This window comes from Polyodon spathula, chromosome 19, assembly GCF_017654505.1.
Source record: "Polyodon spathula isolate WHYD16114869_AA chromosome 19, ASM1765450v1, whole genome shotgun sequence".
NCBI classification, from domain to species: domain Eukaryota; kingdom Metazoa; phylum Chordata; class Actinopteri; order Acipenseriformes; family Polyodontidae; genus Polyodon; species Polyodon spathula.
Window position 1 is genome coordinate 28,786,727 of NC_054552.1, and position 20,266 is coordinate 28,806,992.

General features: G+C 38.5%; 1 protein-coding gene across 7 annotated transcripts in view; it reads left to right on the plus strand.

Moving 5' to 3' along the window:
• The first annotated feature begins 302 nt into the window (after positions 1-302).
• Positions 303-20,266, plus strand: part of LOC121294706 (amyloid-beta A4 precursor protein-binding family A member 2-like) — a 56,632-nt gene continuing 36,668 nt past the window's right edge. For 2 of the 7 annotated variants that reach the window (XM_041218719.1, XM_041218721.1), the window contains exon 1: positions 305-500. The gene's annotated coding sequence lies outside the window, so the exon portion shown is untranslated. Of the gene's footprint in view, positions 501-18,938; positions 19,130-20,266 lie in introns of those variants that run through there. The other 5 variants (XM_041218717.1, XM_041218720.1, XM_041218722.1 and 2 more) reach the window with 5 other exon arrangements.

Here is a 20,266-nt window from a genome sequence, read left to right on the forward strand (position 1 = left end):
AAGTGCATCGTTTTTAATAGCAGAATTCTGATTTTCTCACGCATCTCGATACAAAGAGGGCAAAATCTGGAATGAAAAGGGAATTTTTTTTCATTAAAAAAAACAAACAAAAAAACGTGTCTGATATAGAACATGTATTTATGTTTTTATAAATGATTACAAGCTGTTTATGCACGCAGTGATACTGGATAAAAAGGGATCAACGAAATAAATTGGTCAGAGTATCAACCCTTCCTTACCAGTGGCAGGTGTGAGAGTAGTGATGGGATTCAGATTCCCGGCTGTGGTTGAGGGTTTGTTATTCTGTATTCCTCCTCTTCAGAAATGCGGCACACAGATTGCTGGGTTGTTATTGCGTTATTCTGATTCTGGGGTGAATTAGCACTCTCGGCGTGTGGCTGTAATACTGGGACACAGTACAGCAAGTGATAGTGGTGCTGCACCTTCTTTCATTCGATAAAGGCAGGACATTTCTCAGAGAAAGACGCATTCGCTTGCAGGTAAGCGATGAGTGATACCGTCTGCATTACGACACACAGCTGCCTTGTTTGCAAATACAAATAAGAACATTGTTACAACAGCAATGTTGCGATTTTACAAATGGTGTAAATTTAAGCAAAGTAGCTGGACAATCTGTTCATCAAAAGACAAATTGGAATTTCGCGCGAGCTATTGATTTTCACGACCGTAGCAGCCTTTTTTTGTTTATTGTTATTATTAGTAGTAGTGTTATTAGTAGTATTGTTGTTGTTTTAGATTGCATTTTTTATTTAGTTTGGTTTATCCGGCCTTACACTTGTTTGTAACTATACAATGCAGGTGCAGTATCTAGTAGTGGAACACAATAACTACGTTTTATTTAATAGTCGGTTGTTAGTTAGCAGTGTTTTGTCCCTGCACAAATGCATACACTTTGCATTTCTTGTTGTTTTGGATATTAGTTATTTGGGGTTATCTGTTTTTTTTATTGCTTTAATTTTGTTCCTGGACAAGTTTATTTTTTATTTTTCATTGCCCTTTAGACACTTGTGCTTGTACTGTGTGTACGAGAATAGTTTACTATAGTGTAAAATGCAGTGCAATACTAATGTAAACACTACCGGCTTGGAGTCTAAGCGGTGTTAAATCACACATTGGTTTCATGATTTATAAATGGTAATGTATCTTGCCGGTTGCAGTTGATGGATTGTCTTTGTTGCCCACAGAATACTGGATGTAAAGCTGAAGGCTTCCAGTGCTGATGGTATTCACTAGACTCGAGCACAGCTAAGCTCATCCAAATTGCTGAATGATTTATTTCTCATAACGAGCTCTCGAGGGAACAGACTACTTTCATTTAGAATTCTGTACATTTTGGAATTTTTGCATAGAGTTACCTGGCAAGGTATGCAAAGTTTAAATCTAGCAAGGCTCAGACAATGGGCAAATCTGGCGTGGTCAAAAAACTATTTTCATTTCAACGTTTTGTGTGTATTTATGGTAATTTATTACAAAGAGAAATGTATAATACGGTTCCAGTTTGTCACCATGTATGCCTGCCCGTTAAGGTTTTATGTATGCTAAAACACATCGCTGTATGTTGTATATTTCTGTTTCTTTGCTTCACAGTATACTTCTTTCCTTCTTCTTCGACTGAACACGTTCTAGTTAGTGCAGGTAGTAGCTCCTGTCGTCCTGAAATTAGATCTGTGTTTAAGATTGAATGCATTTGAATTGCTAAAGAATGTGCAGCAGTTTCCTGTATTACGCTGTGAACTTAAGCTACTATGTGCATTCTCACAATCATTTTTACAATGCAGAAGCCTCACTCAAGGTGAATCCTGCTGTATGCACATTATATTGTTATATAGAGCAACATAACTATCATGCAGTACATTTCTAAACAATATAGTCCACAAAGTTCATTTAAAAATGACTGGCTACAGTATAACGTTTGTTGACCAACAGGGATCTGAAATAATATATGCACACATTCAATATTGATCGTCATCAAGGATTTTTTCCCCCATTGTTATTAGCACAGTTGTGAATAAAACTGCAGAAAATATTGTCTAAATTTACATTTTTAATGAGTTTTTGGCTAGTGCTTACTTTAATTAGCAGAGCAAATGCAATACAACATCCTTTTGTTCTTATGCAAATTGTATTCTGAATCCAAAGATGTGTTATTACTCCTTCTGGGACCCTATTGCCTGTCTCCCTGCATACAAATGTCCTGTAGACTGACTGTCCCATTCCCATAACAGCAGAAAATAAATATAGAGCACAGAAATGTGGATTCACATTTTTGAGACGCAATGTTGGGTTTGGCTCATATATTCCAACAGAAGTCCACGGTCATCCTCTGCCAGGTGTCATTTGGTTGGCTTGGTTCTTGGTGATGAATGAGTACATGCAAACCCATAGAAGTGCAAAGTGCTAGTAGGTACATGACGGTCGGGTCGGGGGGGGGGGTTGTTGATTGATCTGTAGTATCCAACCTGTCATTTGCACTTTAATGTCCACCCCAAAGTCTGCACTACTGTACATGGCATGCTGTTAGAGTACTGCAGTAGTACTCGCTTGTGGCTCTTCCAGTAAATCTTTAATTATTTAACTAAACAGTCCAGCACCTTGAGGATCTGTTTTGAACAAGGTCCTGGGCTGAAACTAGTAGCGAGGAGTAGTGAAAAATGACTAAAACAGAAGAATAAAAACATAATTGACTTCTATGTGCGCCTCCCAACATTTTTGCTATACTAGAGTTCAGTGCCAATATTGGAGTGCTGCTGTAACCTTCCAGAACATTGGTTTTGCTCTTGATGACCTTCTTCCCCTCTATATAGTATAACATTGCACTGTATGTTGCCAGTACCAGTTCCAATAGTCAGACATGCTTTTACGTGGAAAATTTTCATTAGGAAGCATTTATGTTGTAACAGTTTCTGCTGCTAATTGATAATTATGACTAAGCGCTGCGGTTGATGTTTAGATTGAATACGGCTCTGATGCCTCCCACACTGTTTCTGTGAATGGATAGATAAAAATGCAAAACCTTATAGCCCTAATCCTTCTAGCCCAGGGAACGTTATTTAGAACAATATGACAACTTTGGTATTTATTTATTGTAACATTTGTTTTGATACGGAATATATAGTGAATAGACCCTTGTTCTACATCAACATTAAATCACAATTTCCACTGACTTCATATGTTTTAATTAGGGCTGTCACTCAATTAAAGAATTTGATCGGTTAATTTATGGGCATTAGTTGATTAATCGGTAGATTAATCTGTGCACATTTTTAATAAAGGTAACGGTAATCTTATAGCAGCTGTCCTGCATAGTAATACTGAAAAAAATCAATAGAATCTAAAAAAAAAAAAACAGTAAGCCCAATAGGAATTTTGTTGTTTTTAAAATAATTTTTATTTTAGTAAATGTAACATATTTTCACAGAACAACGGTTCTTTCGGGCCACTGTCAGTGACATACCTGAAAACACAAGAAAGCTGAGCTGCGATTCGTTCCTCAGTTGTGTAATCTACCATTACAGCTATACTTGACTTCCTGTACTGCTTTTATTTGTTCTGAATCTTGCTGGAAGAACCCAAGAATACTGTGGCTGTTGACCAGTGATTGCTTAACATGCTGTTGTAGTCAGAAATCGGAGAAAGTAATTCCACATAACTACCTCTATTTGAAGAATTGGTGCCTTCAACGTGCCCTATGAATGTCAGGTCTTGCTTGCCAAGGTAATCAGCAGATTAAATCAAGTGTTTAAGAACCTCACAGTTTTTTTCTTACTTGCTCATTGTGATATATTGTATCTCTACTGTTCTGCTCATCCAGTTGAACATCAATCCGGGTTTGTCAAAGTTTTGAGTGTTACCGTGGCGCAAGTGACTTTGGGAACGCTCTTGTTTTTGTGCTGACTTCAATAGACATCAGATTGCTGTTCCATGTCGCCTTCTCTGTACTGAACAAAAGAGTTTCAGCAGTATCATTTTTTTAATTGACATCTACCGGTAAGCCACGGATACCTTTCATAATTTGAATGTTGGAAGTGGCGAGTATATCCCTTCCCTTCCTGTGTCAGTTAGAGTATGTGTGGTGTATACCTCCCTTTTTTAACAATTGATTTGTAACCAAGTAGACCACAATGTCTCCGTTGTCTGATGACATTTGTTTTAAATTTGTAAAAAGCAAATATTACTTTGAAGTTCTCAATTTCTATAACAGCAATATCATGTGAAATTCAGCTATTCTTCTACCGCTTACCCTGGCATATATATGTCCCACCTCAGCTCACTAATGAATGGACAGCTGCAAAACCAGGGCAGGTCTTGTGAGTTTAACCAATGGGAAAATCAAAGACCTTCAACTGAAACTGAGAATACCTTCAACAGTGTATGTCCCGCCTCCTGTTCACTCATGATTGGACACCTGCATTACAATGGGCAGATCTTTGACTCTCCCATAGGTTAAACCTACTCAAGTCTACAGAATGGAATAGTAAAGAACACCTCTGCATCGTGATGCTGAGTGTTTATTTAGGAGTCTTCTGCTCTGGCAACGATTGTCTGAAACTACCAAACCCCATGAACCTGATTGTACTTTGTTACATTCTGATGGCACTATGCACTAAAGATGTACAGCCTCAAAACCTCTGAAATCTGAGTACAGAGGAAAGCCAGCTGCAGTCTTTACTATACACTCCTTTCAAGTCAGAGTGTGTTAAAGAGAATCATAGAATAGTCTCTGGATGCATTTTGCTGGCAAAGCTTTGTCCTCTTGGACAGTTTATTTTGAGATCTCTTCTCAGGAATTCCTTTTGGTCATGCTGCTGTTTCCCGTGCCTTAAATATACCTTATATAAATTAAAGAGTTCTGGTTTTAGCAATAAAGAATGATATATAAATAAAAAACAACCCTGCAACAAATAAATAACTCCTGCTTATTGTGTGTCACAAAATCTCACCAAAAAGTAGTGGACAGTAGAAAACAGTATAACAAACACAGGTTTGTGTCCATCTGCAAAATCTTAAAGGAATACAGAAGCCTGCTTTTTGTAATGTACTGATAAAATAAGATCATATAATACCTTTACAACTGTTACATTACTGGTACTGCTTTTATGCTATTGTAACAGTCTGTTAAAATTATTTTTTTCTCAAGTTCCACCATCTCTTTAAATGCCTCCTTAGAATGTTATGCGTTTGGTTATCATGCAAGGTTATTAAAAGCACTTTTTATTTATTAAATACTATAGTGTAATCCCTCAACTAGAACAGAATGGATTGTGCAGGAGGTATAGCTGGTTGAAGGAATTCATTGTGTACAATTGGGACATTATTATTTGCCTGTCTGAACTTCAAAACTATATTTTTTATCATACACCATTACAAGGATTTGTAACTGCATTGTGGGGGGTTCTGTCATCCTCCAACAGCAGGTATTGATCAACGCAGAGATTAGTAAATGTCTTCTCCCATCGGTTTTAACTGTCATGTGCATTAAGAGCATTGGGTATTGACTTGTGTTTTGAGCACCATCATGTTGACCCTAGGTGAATTTGTTTGCAAGTGGCAGGTGCATTGCAATGCCTAATAGGGAAACCGCGAGCAGGAACTGTCGAGAGGGAGCTTTTAAAAAAAGGCGTGGAAGCTAATGAGATAGACAGTATGACAGTGGTGCCAGTTGTTTTCCAGGGGAAAGAAAAACAAGCTCTCGGCCTTATGTTTTTTTCTGAACCAGCTGTCTGTGTAATTGGTCAGCTTTTGTACAGTAAGTGCTGCGGATATTTTTTATTCTGAGATGTGAGCGATGAACAGTGACAATTCAGTACTGTGATGATGTTTTTGTTTAAAAATGAAAGTAGCTATTAGCAATTTGTACACAGAGGTACTGCTTAATGTACTGAATCATTCTGCTGTACCACAGAATAATATAATGGATGTCACAAGCTACTGAAGTTCTTTACAGCGCTTGACATTTCATGTTTATCTATGTCTGTGAGTGCTGGTGGTAGATTTTAGGAATGTATTTTGCCTCAAAACTATTTGCACTTCTGTCTTTATCCTTGTTATTACAACCACCACCTCCTTACAGGAAGCAGCAGATGTTTAAACATTTAAATTAATGTTTTTTGATCAAGCAAAATGTAAGCCCAAGCAGAAGGAACAATAATGAAGTTGAAAGTTTTGTTGCAACTTAACTGTGGGAGCTGTGATTCTGTCACGTGTTTTCATAATGACAGGAAAATGACATTTGAGATTGCAAGCAGCAGCATGCTGTTTCGGTGTTTGCAAAATCTGTGAGAAGCTGAAAAAAACTTTTGATGCCGGGCCGGGTTTATTATAGTCATTTTTTCTCTGCAAAATTAACGTGAGTTGTGGAACAAAAAAAAAATCTCAATGTTAGTCCAGTGTGCTTTTGTTAGTTGTGACTGGAGGCAAGTTACATTAAAATGTGTAGGTTTGCAGCGCACAACATGGTGCAGGAAATATCCTGCCTCTGAAAGAGAGCAGACTCGAGGGCTTATGCTGCTGTTTTGTTGCCATTCTGTTTTGGTAGCAGCAAGTAAGCTCGGTTTTGGCTTGTGAAACTGGGAATTTGTTTTTGCTTTGATTGAACATAACACCGTGAGCGTGGCTTGAGTGGCCACTGTAGTCTTGCACCCTGGGGAGCTGGGAGGCGTGATAACTAGCTTCTTGTTGATTTCCCATTTGTCTACAAATGACGAGTTAAAGGAGAAAGCAGATCTATTTATTTGCCTTCACCGATCAAATCGGCCATGTTGTTCAGACATTTTAAAGAGCTACAGTAGCTTATGTGCTACACATCTGCATGTGTACTCCCTTTCTTATTGTTAAACCGTGCTAATCAAAACCATTTCTTTCAGCTTCAAAGCCTCGAGGTCTCTGGGTGAAACACCTTAATGTTTTTCATGTTCAAGAACAAGTTCTTTTGATGTAACGTTTGTAGACTGCAACAGTACACTGTATAAATTCCAACATACGTTCAGGTCTTATTTTAGAAGTCTTTATAAAATAAGTTTATCTGGAATTATCAACACCTTTCTTCCTATTACCTATTAAACAACAGTAAGAATGACCCTTTTTACTCAAACATGAAGGTACTGTTCAATACTGCAGGGTATTGGCTTTCGTAAGAATTTTATAGGACAGGCAGGTGATTTATAACTGCTAGTTACTGTCCTAATGTGCCTTTTTAATACTGTGGTTTGAGCCATTTATGTAGAATACTGAAGAGATATTGAATTTCCACGAGCAAGGAAATAATCTCTTATCTGCTACACATTTTTAAAAGGGTATACCGTCTGTATCTAGACTAAAGAATGAAGGATCTTCCTTCTGGTTAGCTATTTGTATCTTGTTTAAGGGCTGTGAGTGACCAGTTTCTACAGTAAAGGTGATTTTCATGACTGGGGATGTAGTTCATTCACTGTCAAGGTAAAGGTTTACATGGATAATATCACCTCGCGAGCTTCTGTCAGATGCACACTATTAGAATATCTTTCTGTATTACAGTATGCCCTCTTTTAAAGAGACGCCCCCACCTCATCCCTTCAAATGAAAATGCAGTGTAAATACAGCTCTATTTGCTACCACTTTTGCAGTATCCATGTAACAGATGTGTTTAATATTACTGGATGTTGTATTCCAATGTGTCGATGTAATTTACAGAATGAACACTTTTTTTTTATTCCATTTTCTAAGCCTTAAGTAACCTAAATTGAGCTCCTCTGTTCTTTTGCCTATGCTTTATTCAGCTACTGCAAGGAAGTGATAGCAGCAAGTTATTTCAAATCTGTGCTCATTAGCATTTAAATGCAGCAGATCTATTTCTTTGAGTTGCCTCCTTTGTTTCCTGCTGAATGAGTCAGAAACTGTCATTTTCCGAGATCCTTTTGCAAAGGAAACTGCATCCAGGGGAGACGGCATTAAAAGAAAAATGTGCAAAAATGAAATTTGAATCTCTATGGGCTGATTTTAACTCCTGAATAAACAGTAGGCTGTACTCTATTATATACTTTATACAGCACAGAGCATGTCTACTGCGTGTAGGTTATAGTGTGTACAGTGTAGAATTTGCCCGCCAGGTTAGAATAATTTTAATGAAACAGCTTGTCTTTTAAAATGCCCTGGGGGCAACAGGCAACGCATAGTTTCATTAAATCACAGATCTATAACAACATACTGTACTGTAATCATTACAGCCAGTTATAAAATATTCAAAGAAGTTTGTAAGCACATCTTAAGCACAAGCAGCTTCATGCAAATACTTCACTGCAACAATAACTAATAAAGCAGATTCTTTTAAGAAGGTAGTTACATGGCTGTGCTTAGTAAATATCAGATATTGAGAGAGAGAATGAGAGTGGGGTTACCACCGCACATTATTATTTTTGTTGGCAGGTTGTTGTCCTCTGTAGATTTTAAGCAATCTGTAAACAGTACTAGTGCTGGATGAGGCTGTGGATGAGGCTGTGGAGGGAGCGGGGTGGAGATGAGATTGGAACCTGATTACAGTGGAGTTGAGAGAGAACCACGGTGGTGGATTAGATTCAAACTGGATAATGGGTGGAGGTGAGGTCGGATGAAGTGTCCATCAGTGTAGACAAACAATATACAGGATAGGCAGGGATGGAAATAAGACTCCTATTGCATGGGAGTTTCCCTCATTCCAGGTTTTAAAATGAGCCTGATTAACCACAATTGCAGGTGTGTCTTATTAAACTCATACAGAAATAAAACCAGGAATGGATCAAACAGCTATGCAGTGGGAGTCCTATTTCCATCCCTGGGAAAGCCACCTTTGTATGCTCAGCAGTTGCTATTCAGGTCTATAAACTACTATAATGAGATTAAATGTTGCTTGTAGCTTGCCTCTGTCTATGAATGAAATATTGGATATTGTTTTGGGATTTCATCAAAGCTAGTGAATGCAGCACAGATTTACAATTGATACTTTATCAGTAACAAATTGTATGCTTTCAAGTCTCTTTTTGGGGGGGGGTGGTGGTGGTGGTGGTGGTGGTTACACTGTACAATAAGTAGGGCACAGCCACAGAAAGCAACCTGTGAAGTGCAGAAATGAAATGTTTAAGTATTTTTGGATGGTTTTGTAGCTGACACGACAGTCTGTTTAATTGGTGTTGAATATATTTAGTTTTAGGCATTATTTTCATCCTTGCGTAAGAGTCATTCTGTGCCAACTCAGCCAGTGCCGTTTCCCGTCCATCTCAGATTTTCTTAGAAAATTTCACCTGGGGGTTTTCAGACACGCTAAGTTCAGAAATGATAGCCATTATTTTTTTTAAATTTCCACTTTGACCTGTGACCTTGCAAATAGGTGGCCAGTTTGGATAGAACAATGTGGTACTTTAACCTCACCAAAATGGCCATAAGCAATGCTCGAATGCATGACAAATGCAACTTCAAAAACAATCCATTTGCCACATATCTTTGGGTGATTTTTTTGAGTCCACCAGCTCAAGTTATTACGGCCTAAACTTGGTACAAATAGCAAAAATTCTAATTTTTAATGAGCACTGGTGGGACTTGAAACCAAAAGTTTTTCACAGAATTTGGAAGACTGGTTTCTAAGGTTCTTACAGCAATACCTACATTTTAGGACCCACATCCCCTACAGGGTAAAGGGTTAGGCTGAAGTTTGAATAAAACTTGTCAATTACCCCTCGTCTAGCAATTTGCCAGGGGTGAGTAGGGAGCTCCTAGTATTTTTTTCTGTAAGCCCTATTCAGTACTAGTAGAACGAGGTGCTACACATTATGGTTGAGTTGGCATGGAATGACCCATAAGTTTCTCACTGTTTTGTGTTGCATTATGGCCCTATGAAGATTGAGATTTCCCAATGACAAAGTACAGTACCTTTTTGAAAAGTGAAATATAAAGGTTTTAGTGTTCATGGATAACCTTACTTTATTTTCAGCCAGTGTTGTGCTGATGGAGATTTGAGATTCCAAACTGTTCTGTGTGGTATGATTTAAGCCCGTGGCAAGAAAAACCATGCAGGTCTATTGCACTGTATGTAATGCTGAGGATACATTTCCTAAAAACCTATACAATAGCAGCCTGCTGGCTTACTGTAGTTTCTTTACATGCTTAAAACCACAGTTAAAATTGTATTAACATGTCTTGAAGCAAAGGGTATCGCACATAGAGCTGAAATTCAAATGCTTTTGTTGGGGACCAAAAGCCTTTACCGGATACAGTTAAGGAAATTCTAAATGCATTGTAAGTTCTGTCGTTCTTTGAAGGAAGCTGCATGGGATTCAGGCAGCTGCAAGGTGTGAAAGGTCACTAAGAACTAAGGAAAACATGAGAGGCAGTAAGCCTAGGTTGGAACCTGCGAGGAAATGCACTCTGACACACCGTAATTAACCCTCAAACCCAATGAAGTAAAAACCATAGGACCTAAAAGCAAAACATTGTTTTTTGCTTTGCGGATTGCATATTCTCACACATAAAGAAGCCTGTTGATTTTGCTTTTGAAAGATATTTAACACTGCTGTATTTCCTAAGAATCTAGAATCAGGTGTTTAATTAAACGTACTTTGTGATGATCTTGTTTCAAGCTTGTGTGCACTGGGGTCATGAATAGAACATTACAGTGCATTGTCAGTCAAGACAACACATCGGAACAGGGGAAGACATTTGGTTTGACCCTTTTAATACTTTCTAAGAACAGAACTATAGTATCCAACTGAGCAGAAAAAATTAAGTTGACCCAACCCACCCTTGGGAATGGGAGCTAATGTACTGATGAATATGGTGAAAGAGAAGCGTATGAGTTAACTTAGTACCAAAATAGTATCTTTGAACTGAAGTACTGTAGCTACATTCCTCTAATACAGTAGAATTGGCAGGTCCTGCTGTTTGACTGCCATGCCTGTTCAGTACATCTCTAATATTCTGTAATGCTCGTACTGTACATCTACACTTTGCTTCTCTGACAAAGGGGTCAGCAGGGAGTCTTACAGTAATTTATAGCAATAAGCAGACTTGCCATGCACCACTAGAGTTAGAATCAATCTGCAGAAGACATTCCCAGTTTCATTTAACTGGTAATGACTTTAAAAATAATTGAATCACTTTCCAATCTAATCCATGGTAATTCAATCCATGTTGTTATCAAAAATTGAATTCCATTTGACATTCTCCAAATGCAAAATGTGCAGTACAACTATGTGTGATTTAACAAGAAGGTGTGCAATGTGACTGATGAGAAGATTTCATTTTGTACTTTACATCTTGCCCATATGTAAAGAGAAATGGGACTGTTGATTGAATTGAATGTACTCTACTGTTAATGGTTTAACCAGGGGCTTCACCAGCTGTTGCTCAGATTCTCATTAAGGTCTACCTGTTTTTGGTGCTTGACCATGGATGTATACCTCAGGGCTCATTCCCCAGCCTGCTGCAAGGCTGTAATACCGTTTTGAGAGGATATTGGCTTATCTTGGTGCTAGATTTCCCATCTGTAGCAAAGACGTCAATGTCATTTCTTGAAGCAATCAGTTTGTTATTTAGAACTCGGAGAGGCAGAGTGGTTTTCAGGTTTATTGCCGTTGCAAGCATTTTTTGTGTGTGTTTTAGTTTTCGGTAGAAAGATAATACTTTTTTTTTTTTTTTCTTGATAAACTCAGCTAAGGTTAATCTTCCCTTGGAATAGTTCCACAGAACCATTTGCTCTGTTGGGAGAGACTGGCAGCTATGCTCTTGTGTGCTGGTGAAGCTTTGAGAAATCCAGTCGTGTAGTAGAAATCAAGCCCTGTCGAAGGAAGCTTCCTGGAAGATCAGTGACCGCAGAGGAACAGGGAATGGCCAGATAGGATTCGTGCTAACAGGCATGAGCAGACTATTAACAGGCTGTAAACTTTGTGCTGTAGGATGCCTCCACTGCTGTCCTAACGTCCACCAGCAGGGGGAGGGAAGAGGAAATAGCTGTTGCAGAGCGTTAAATTGTTCCTGTGCAGCATTTGGATTGATTGATCAAGTTAAGAACTGAACAGCTATCGTGGGAATGTTTTAAAGCGATCATGATGGGGATACAATACAGGCAAACTTACATTAAAGACTACCACGTTTAGGAGGATCATCTTGAACCCTTGAGTAGAGCATAGTTTGAATACTGTATACTGTACACTACTGTGTAGCCCAAATGACACTGGGATTCGCCACATAAATGAGTGGGATCCTGTACATCTACGCTTATCGACTGTACACTTAGTTTTTCGTATCTATCTGCTTATTCATTTGTAATGGGACATTCTTTAGCACAAGGATGAGGATGTGCTTTACAGTAATGTAAAGAGATTACTGTCAGCCTGTGCTTTACGTGCCTAGTATGTCAAACTGTATGAGACATAACTGTACATTTATTGTTGCTGGAGGTCAGGCGGTTTAGTAGTGAGGGTTACATCCCTGGTGGTATGCTTTTATCAAACTGATGTAATGTACAATTGAGCTTGTAACATGCAAGTGATTTTGAAGGAGGAAGGAAAGGCGGCTGTGTTCAGACATATCATTTGTGAAAAGTTGGGCATCTCAAATTGATTTAGACTGCGTAATAAATCTGTTTTTTTCACAAGTCTCAGTTTTGTTCAGAGCACTCATGAGGTATGTTTAATGAGTTGTTTAATGATAAAAGATGGTGCGCAGGACAGACGCTACAAGGAAGAAGAAAATTTACACCAAGCAGATCATTAGCTGTGTGTTTCCCTGACAAGTAAAGGATAATGCTCTTCTGATGTAAAATGACTTGGTTTGCTCTGCTCAGCAGCACTCTTTGAGCTTCCAGTGCCCAGTACTGAGTCAGGTGGGCATTCAAGCCAATCTGTTAGCCCTTTTATAGCTATACCACACCAGCACACATACCCGGGTTGAAAACATTCTCCCACAATTAGCTACAGTAGCTGGCAATCCAGGGAGCTCTGCTCTATTAGCTCATTTTGTGATTCCCAGGTGACCCCTCTGTATCTTACAGATTCCTCCTTAGAATAAGACCACTCCTGGGAGGCTTGAATAAACAGTACTGAACTGGCTGAGATTTTCTGACTCATGGCAATATTAAAAATGACTTCAATCAAGATGTTGTGCTGTACTAATTATACACAATGTGTATGTCTAAAATACACAATGTTGTAATTTGTCCTAAAACTGACCAAAGAAATAAATATCCTTTTTTGCATAGCTGATCGCTTTAGCTGGAAAAGTATGTCCTTTATGAAACATTGAAGCTGTTTTTACCCAAATGCCTAATCGTCGCTGCAGTGGACATCGTCATTAGGCTTAACTGCCAGCAAACAGCTGCACATTTTAGTGGCAAAGCGCACAATAGAGTTCTCTGGAGAGTGCAGTACGGGGGGGTGGCATCTCCTAATAGAAATTAGAAATCAAAGTCACCTTGATACCCTGTGTTCCATATCAGCAAGTCCTGCTCTGATTGGAAACCAAATGCAGCATTTACAGCTGTCAAGAGCATCACAGGACCAAGTGGCTGCTGGTAAAAGTGAACAATGTGTTTGTGTAAAACACAACAAGAATGATTGTCAATGAATGATGGTTGTCACAACAAGAATGATTAATTGCAATCCCTGAAATGCAAGAAGAAAAAAGTCTTGGTGGGGATCTTGGTAAGTATTTCATGAAACTACTCGCAGCCTTTTTTTCAATGAAGGGGGGGAAATAACACATTAAAATAATGTATTTGCATACTGCATACCTTCTGTACAGTATAGGGGAACTCTATGAAATACTGAAAGCCACAAACTACAGCAGTGGGTAAGGGTTATGTTTTGTAGATATTATATGTTAGAAGAAAGTGATGAAGCATACAGCAGGGTGCTTTTCTTTTATAGATCAATAAAAAGGCTGTGTAAGATGAATAGACATGGAAGCGAATTTCAATTCATTTTTTTTTTGTTGTGTCACTGGGCTACACTGGATGGTTCCAATTGGATAACATGTAAAATGTGATGCATAAAAAAAACTATGTACTGTAACAGTGGTATATTGGTAGAATCTATGTAGTGTATAGGCCTATATGTCTATAAGATCCCAATAAAGACAGTCCAGCAGGGAATCTCTGATCCGCCTCTTGTTGCTGGCTGCATGTTTACCTACAGTAGGCAGATTAGAGAACCACACACAGCAGTGTTGCTGTGATTGCTATGAATTGAAAAGTCAAAGGCTTTCTGTTTTCCCCGGTGAATCTTTGTTGCACATAACTCCGTTACCAATCTGTTTGAATAAGGGGCACAGAACGACAGCAAGGATGTGGCAGTGCACAGCCGGTGCATCGTAATGTAGGATGATAAGGGAGGGGAAACGTCACAACGGGAAGCCACTTTGAAGAGATTATATGCAACCAAAACACTTTGAACCTTTGGAAAAGGCAGCCAGTTGGAGCACTACTCCTGTCACTCAATATCCCAGGATACTGTATTACCGATTAGAAAAAGGTTTCATTGGGCTGTCGTCTTTGAAAGCAACTTCTGTGAGTCAGAGATTATAGAAGACTAACACTTCTATACAAAATGTAGAAACTATTAAGAGTCATTGAAGAGTACAATGTCTCTGCCCTTGGGAAATGTGTTGCATGTAGCTCAATGCAAAGTGAAGAATCTGAGGCTGGTAATAATGTAGTGCTTGCAAATGGTAATACAAACATACTAGCCCTATGCATTTTCAGTTCAGTGGTAGTACTTATAATGTTGTTTTCCCCAGTACATGTCTTGCCTATTTCTGCCATGGAGCGTGTACAAAATTAGAAATACATAGTTATGTCAATTTAGATAAACTGTCCATTTTGACAGTTGTGTGTTAACAGCTGCTCATGTGCAATGTAATGTAAGACAGCTTAAGATTGGAATTCTTTTCACATGTAAGATTTCACAGAAAAGAACTCTCTGTCTATCATTGTCAAAATGTCTATTTTGGTTAAAATCAAGTGCGGCTGTTTCTGAAGCCCTAACACACAAGCTGTGCTGCTTTAGGGTAATGTGAGAGGGATGTGAGAGAGACACACAATGCGAGGGAGTCATGCTTTCACTAGCTGCAGTGACATCTCCGCCAGTCTAGGAAGAGTTTAGAGACACAACACACTGCTGTGATTTATTATTTATGAAATAAGCCTAAATCCTCAAAATAAAACTGTGCCGCAGTCAATATAATTAGTTAGCTGAACTATCTTTGGAAAATTTTAATAAGAATGAAGCATTCTCCCAAGTGTCAAAGAATTTTCCCTAATGTGGTGAAGGAAAAATTAAATATTGTGGTGGATGATCATAATTGCTGCATTATTAAGAGCCAAGCCCCATCTCCGGTATTCCAGTGGGATTCTAGTCACTCATTTCTGAAACTGACATTCGCATTACTGAGTCAGGTATCAGCTGGAGCCTGATGTTCTCTGTTTGTATTGAGATTCATAAGAATGAGTGTAACAGATCTTGTGTGATGCAGTGCCATTACAAATCCTGTCCTGTGAGATGAGATGAGGTTAAAAGCTCTAAAACTAATGCAAACCAACCCGGCTCTTTTGTGCTGTGTTTAAGGTGCTTGCTTGCGGTGCGCAGGGTCACTGGCTTGTGCCCAGCCTCCACCCTGTTACACCATGTTGGATGTGGCACACTGGCATTGAAACAAAGTTTGCAGGGCTCGCTGAAGGAGGTTCAAAGATATAATCACCTACACTGTTGCAGTGAGACATGGGATATATGCTAGTTTATGTATTGTATTCTCTGCTAATTCTTACAAGTTACACAAGTACTTTGAAGTGGAAACCTGTTCTTGTTACTGGAGGGGAAATTACATTGAACAATTGCTGTTTGTTTAGTACCACCTGAAATCTGTGACACAGCCAGTCTGCACTGTCATTAGCCCAGGGACTGGAGCTTTTAATTTATTGAAGCATATAATCTCCCTAAAAATAGTTTTCAGGCAGCTGTGTGATATTCATAGAAAATTATAGTGGCAGCCATACAATGGTCGCTGGTATTGCAATGAAAAATGTGTCAAAATGGGAGATTTGTTACTGTTGTGTTGAACTCCTTTTTAGATCTCTGCTTAAACCCATTATAGAAAACGTTTATACCAATTGTAGGATTGGTTGGGATAGCTGGGCTTTCAAATTAACAGAAGGGGATTCCATGTTCCACTTTTCACTCATTTTAAATATGCTGTTTATTGTTCTCTTGGATTGTATTTCCTCAGTGGAATAACACATCACTGTAGCTGAGTGACACCACTAGGGGCGGGGGCTGATTCTAGGCTTGGATCTAAAGACTGTCACACTTTCTGTTGTGTATGTCACAAGCAGCTCATCCATCTGCCTCCTGGGCTGACTATTCCAGAAAAATCAAAGGTCTGCATTTGCTTTGACAATTTGTTTTGGATCACACTGTCACATGCTGTAGTTCTGGCAAGGCTTGACAACTCATTGTGAATAAAAAAACGAAATAAAGATTCTTTTGATTGACACTAAGGCTGTAATTGCCTTCCAGCTCACTAAAGTTAGCTTGTGGGAAACTGGGTTCCAGCTTTTCGTTATTTGTTGTTTCATTTTTACAATTGTCTTTCATTGTCACATATATTGCAGGCAAGTTGAAAAATGTTCAAAACTGCTAATCCTCAACAGTATGTTTTTAGAAGATTGAGGGGTGGTAATAACCATGCAAGGGTACTGAGAAGCAATATACAGGGAACAGGTCTGAGTTTTATGAGTTTTATTTTGTTGTAAAATCTTCTCTTTCAGCACTCGATTTATACTATATCTATACGTTTGGCAAGGCGACCTTTTTGTTTTAAGAGTGCTGCTGTATGTCTTTTGAATTCTTTTGTTTTTACTTCAAGGCCTTGCAGTATATCATTTAAAAAGCCAATATGGTAGAAAGCCTATTGAAAACTTTGAACTCAGTTAGCTGCTTCTCTTTCTCCATTTGCCATTAATGTTAATCATTCATGATAGGTTACCCTCACACACAAGGTAACTTGTGCAGAAGCAACACTGAGGATTCTGCGTTGCATTGTGTTGCAGCACACTTTGTTTATAATAATAATTATGAAAACGCTCTCAAGTAATTAGCTAAATAAGCTACATGTTGCTTGCAGTCAGCATATAACTTATTAGAATTCTAGAGGCACAAACTCCACAGTTCAGTACAAATACATTTCTGTAATCATGTCTTGCTGAAGGCAGTCGTGTAATAATAAATAAGTGAGCGCGGTTTAGCAAGAGACACGAACAGATACTGTAGCGGGGCGGTAATGTAATATTTTAGAACAAGTAAATAGTTTTCTCTAACACAAGCACTTCACTTTTGATTTCATTGCCCTGGACAGTAATAAAGGTAGTCCTAATTTCGAATGGTCAAGGTGAGAGGAGAGTAAAGTGGTCTTACTGTAGAATTTAAGAGATGGATAGGATAGTAATGAAGATGTAGACCTAACTGATTGCACTGCCCTCTTCATCGTCCTGTAAGAATGGAGTTTTTGCCTCTTTTTTTTTTTTTTTTGTACACGGCTACTGCAAGTTGATGTATAAAGCATTTGCTTTTTTTAAGTTAACTTAAAATGTTTGTAGCCAAGGACTTTAGGAATCTATTATAACCATAGTGAATCTGTCTTTATCTTGGTACAGTGTCAGGTTCCATGAAACATGTTCTTTTCTTTCAAAACAGCAGACCTATTGTATAGGGAGCAAGTAAGATTCATGGAATAACTACACTATATTCATTGTGTTTTATTTTTATATTCACGTGCTATAGCTACAGTAGGAAACACTCTGCTGTTGGGTCCTTTTAATATTACAGATAATCCATCACTGCCATAACATGACACTTTCAATGTATTATAAAGTCAAGTCGACAGTATTTCGGGTCTGTCCTTTATTGATGATATGGAGCTGGGGCATAACGATTTTAGATAGAAAACAAAAAAATCAGTTATTACTGTAGCATTATACAGCCATAAATTGAACTGACATCTGCTAGTATAATGTGATTGTGATTTGTGACATTATACAACAGTAAAGGATGCAGGTTTTTTGTCACCTGTTATTTTAAATTAAAATAACAGATTAAATCTCAACATGTTCAGTTCGCGTTTTATTCATACCTCACTGTGTGTAGGGAGGTCCACGGTTATGAGAAATAATTAATTTAAGCTGGAACAATGCGTTTTCGTTTTATTATATTCATGCATTCTCTTTCTATTGAATGTATATCTTTTATAAAACAATTGTTTCTAATAAAGAAGTGAAGAACAGCTTTTTCAAAGCTCTCAGTGAAATATAGCTTTTGACTGCGTTCTCTTTTTTTCAAAAAAAACTTAGAGAAATATTCTGAATTCTCAGAATATTTCAAGGAGCACAGCAGTCAAATTATTGTTTTATTAATTAGGACAGAATTGGGAATACATTGGATAAATAATTGAAAATCCACAAATGCCTCTTATTAAATCCAAGCTATTCCTGAGCTTGCGTTGCCCCTTCAAGTTCTGATACCCTGGATCACAGTTGAATTCCCTCAGCTGGTGCTCTTGTGCTTGATAGATGACGTGTGCTGTTAGCCAATCTGAGATCTGGCACAGCCCCAGGAATTCTACTTCAGTCCTCCAGAAACACCCGACATGATTCATCTAAACCAATTTAACACTAACACACACTCTCCATCTCATTTCTAAACGAAACCAACAACATGGAGAGAAAAACAATATCGAATCAACAAATCATTCATATTTAGAGTGCCTGGATAGTACAGTAATCAAGCCTACAGTCCCTGTTCAGTAGTATTCATGTAAGAGGTCTTAAATCGTCACAGGCTGATGTGTTGCAGAGTGAAGGGTAATGAATAATGCATAGCCCTTTTCTTGTGACTGGCTGTGCCTGCTGTCCAGGAGCATGTGTTATTTATGGTCTCCTGCTGCTGCAGCTGGATCAGCAAGTGCCACTTATTCTGCAGCATTTGAACCTTCATTGTAACTGTGTGCTGGTGGGATGGAGAGAGGGTCCTAGATTCAATTTCTTTGAATGTCTTGACTCTTGTAGGACCTTTTGATATTGATGCCTGCAGGAAGGGGGCGGCTCTCTTCAGAGTTGAAGGTACCGTATTATGATTTTAGTCTTTTTAGTGCAGATGCTGTGTGGAATGCAGACCCTAAATATGTGGAATGAGAGAAGACCGATGACGCCTTTTTAAATGTATTTTTATGTATGAAGTAATAGGATGTTGTGCTGTAACTCACTGTATTTTTCCAGTCATTTTAATACTGTTTACTGCATGTGCAAGGAGAATACATTTCCTTTTGTGGGGGAGTAACGTTATTTTTCTGAGAGCAATGGAATAAAATTGGAACACGTGGAACGAGCCATGCCTACAAAAGATGCTTTGCATTGTGATGGAGATCTCCGCCCTGGTGATGATTTACTGTATTTAGTGTAGTAAATGGACATCCCTGCTAAGACTAAAATAAAAACTTAGTGCTGCAAGAAAAAGAGAAAAAAAGCATATTCCATTTGCCCAGTGTATCATTTTTTTCATCTCCTTGACTTCTTCATTATTTAGGTGACTTGTCACTTTGGACTGCAGGTAGCAAATATGCTTTGTTTAGATTTAACATCCCATACCCTCGAGACCCACTGCTGCTGTGTGCGGTTCGGTGATGGCAAGCGACCCCGCTGCAGGCAGGTTAACCGAACAAAAGCCTTTTAATTCTAATCATTTATGGCCTTTTCATTTTTTTTTTTTTGTGAATCTAATTTCAGTATTTTCCCACAGTCCTAAAATAGTAAGAAAAAAAAAGCGTTATTCAGGAGCCACTTGGGTTCCAGCTGTACTCTCTATCCATCTCGCCACTGCAGCATCTGAGTAGAAAAGTGAAAACGAAGCTCATGTTGTAGTTAGGTAGCGGGTTTTAATTGACAGTGTAAAAAAGGCTGTTTTTCGTTTGTTTCACAGTGGAGTGTTCATTACGTCAGGAGGTTTGATTGAATAGTTCTGTAGAACAAGGAAGTTCTATTAAGTCAGTTGGACTGTATCCCAAAGTGCTGTCCAGTAATAAAAAAATGAAATACTACTAAATAAAGATCACTACTACAGTAATGCACCAGTTCCCAACTTATGGTCCTGGGGTTTAGCCTGTAGTTTATAGTTTGAATGCTGTGTGTTTTAGATAGCGGTCCACAGCAAAGTCCTTGAACACTAGGGAGGTGACCCTGAGAGCGCCAACAGATCCAGGA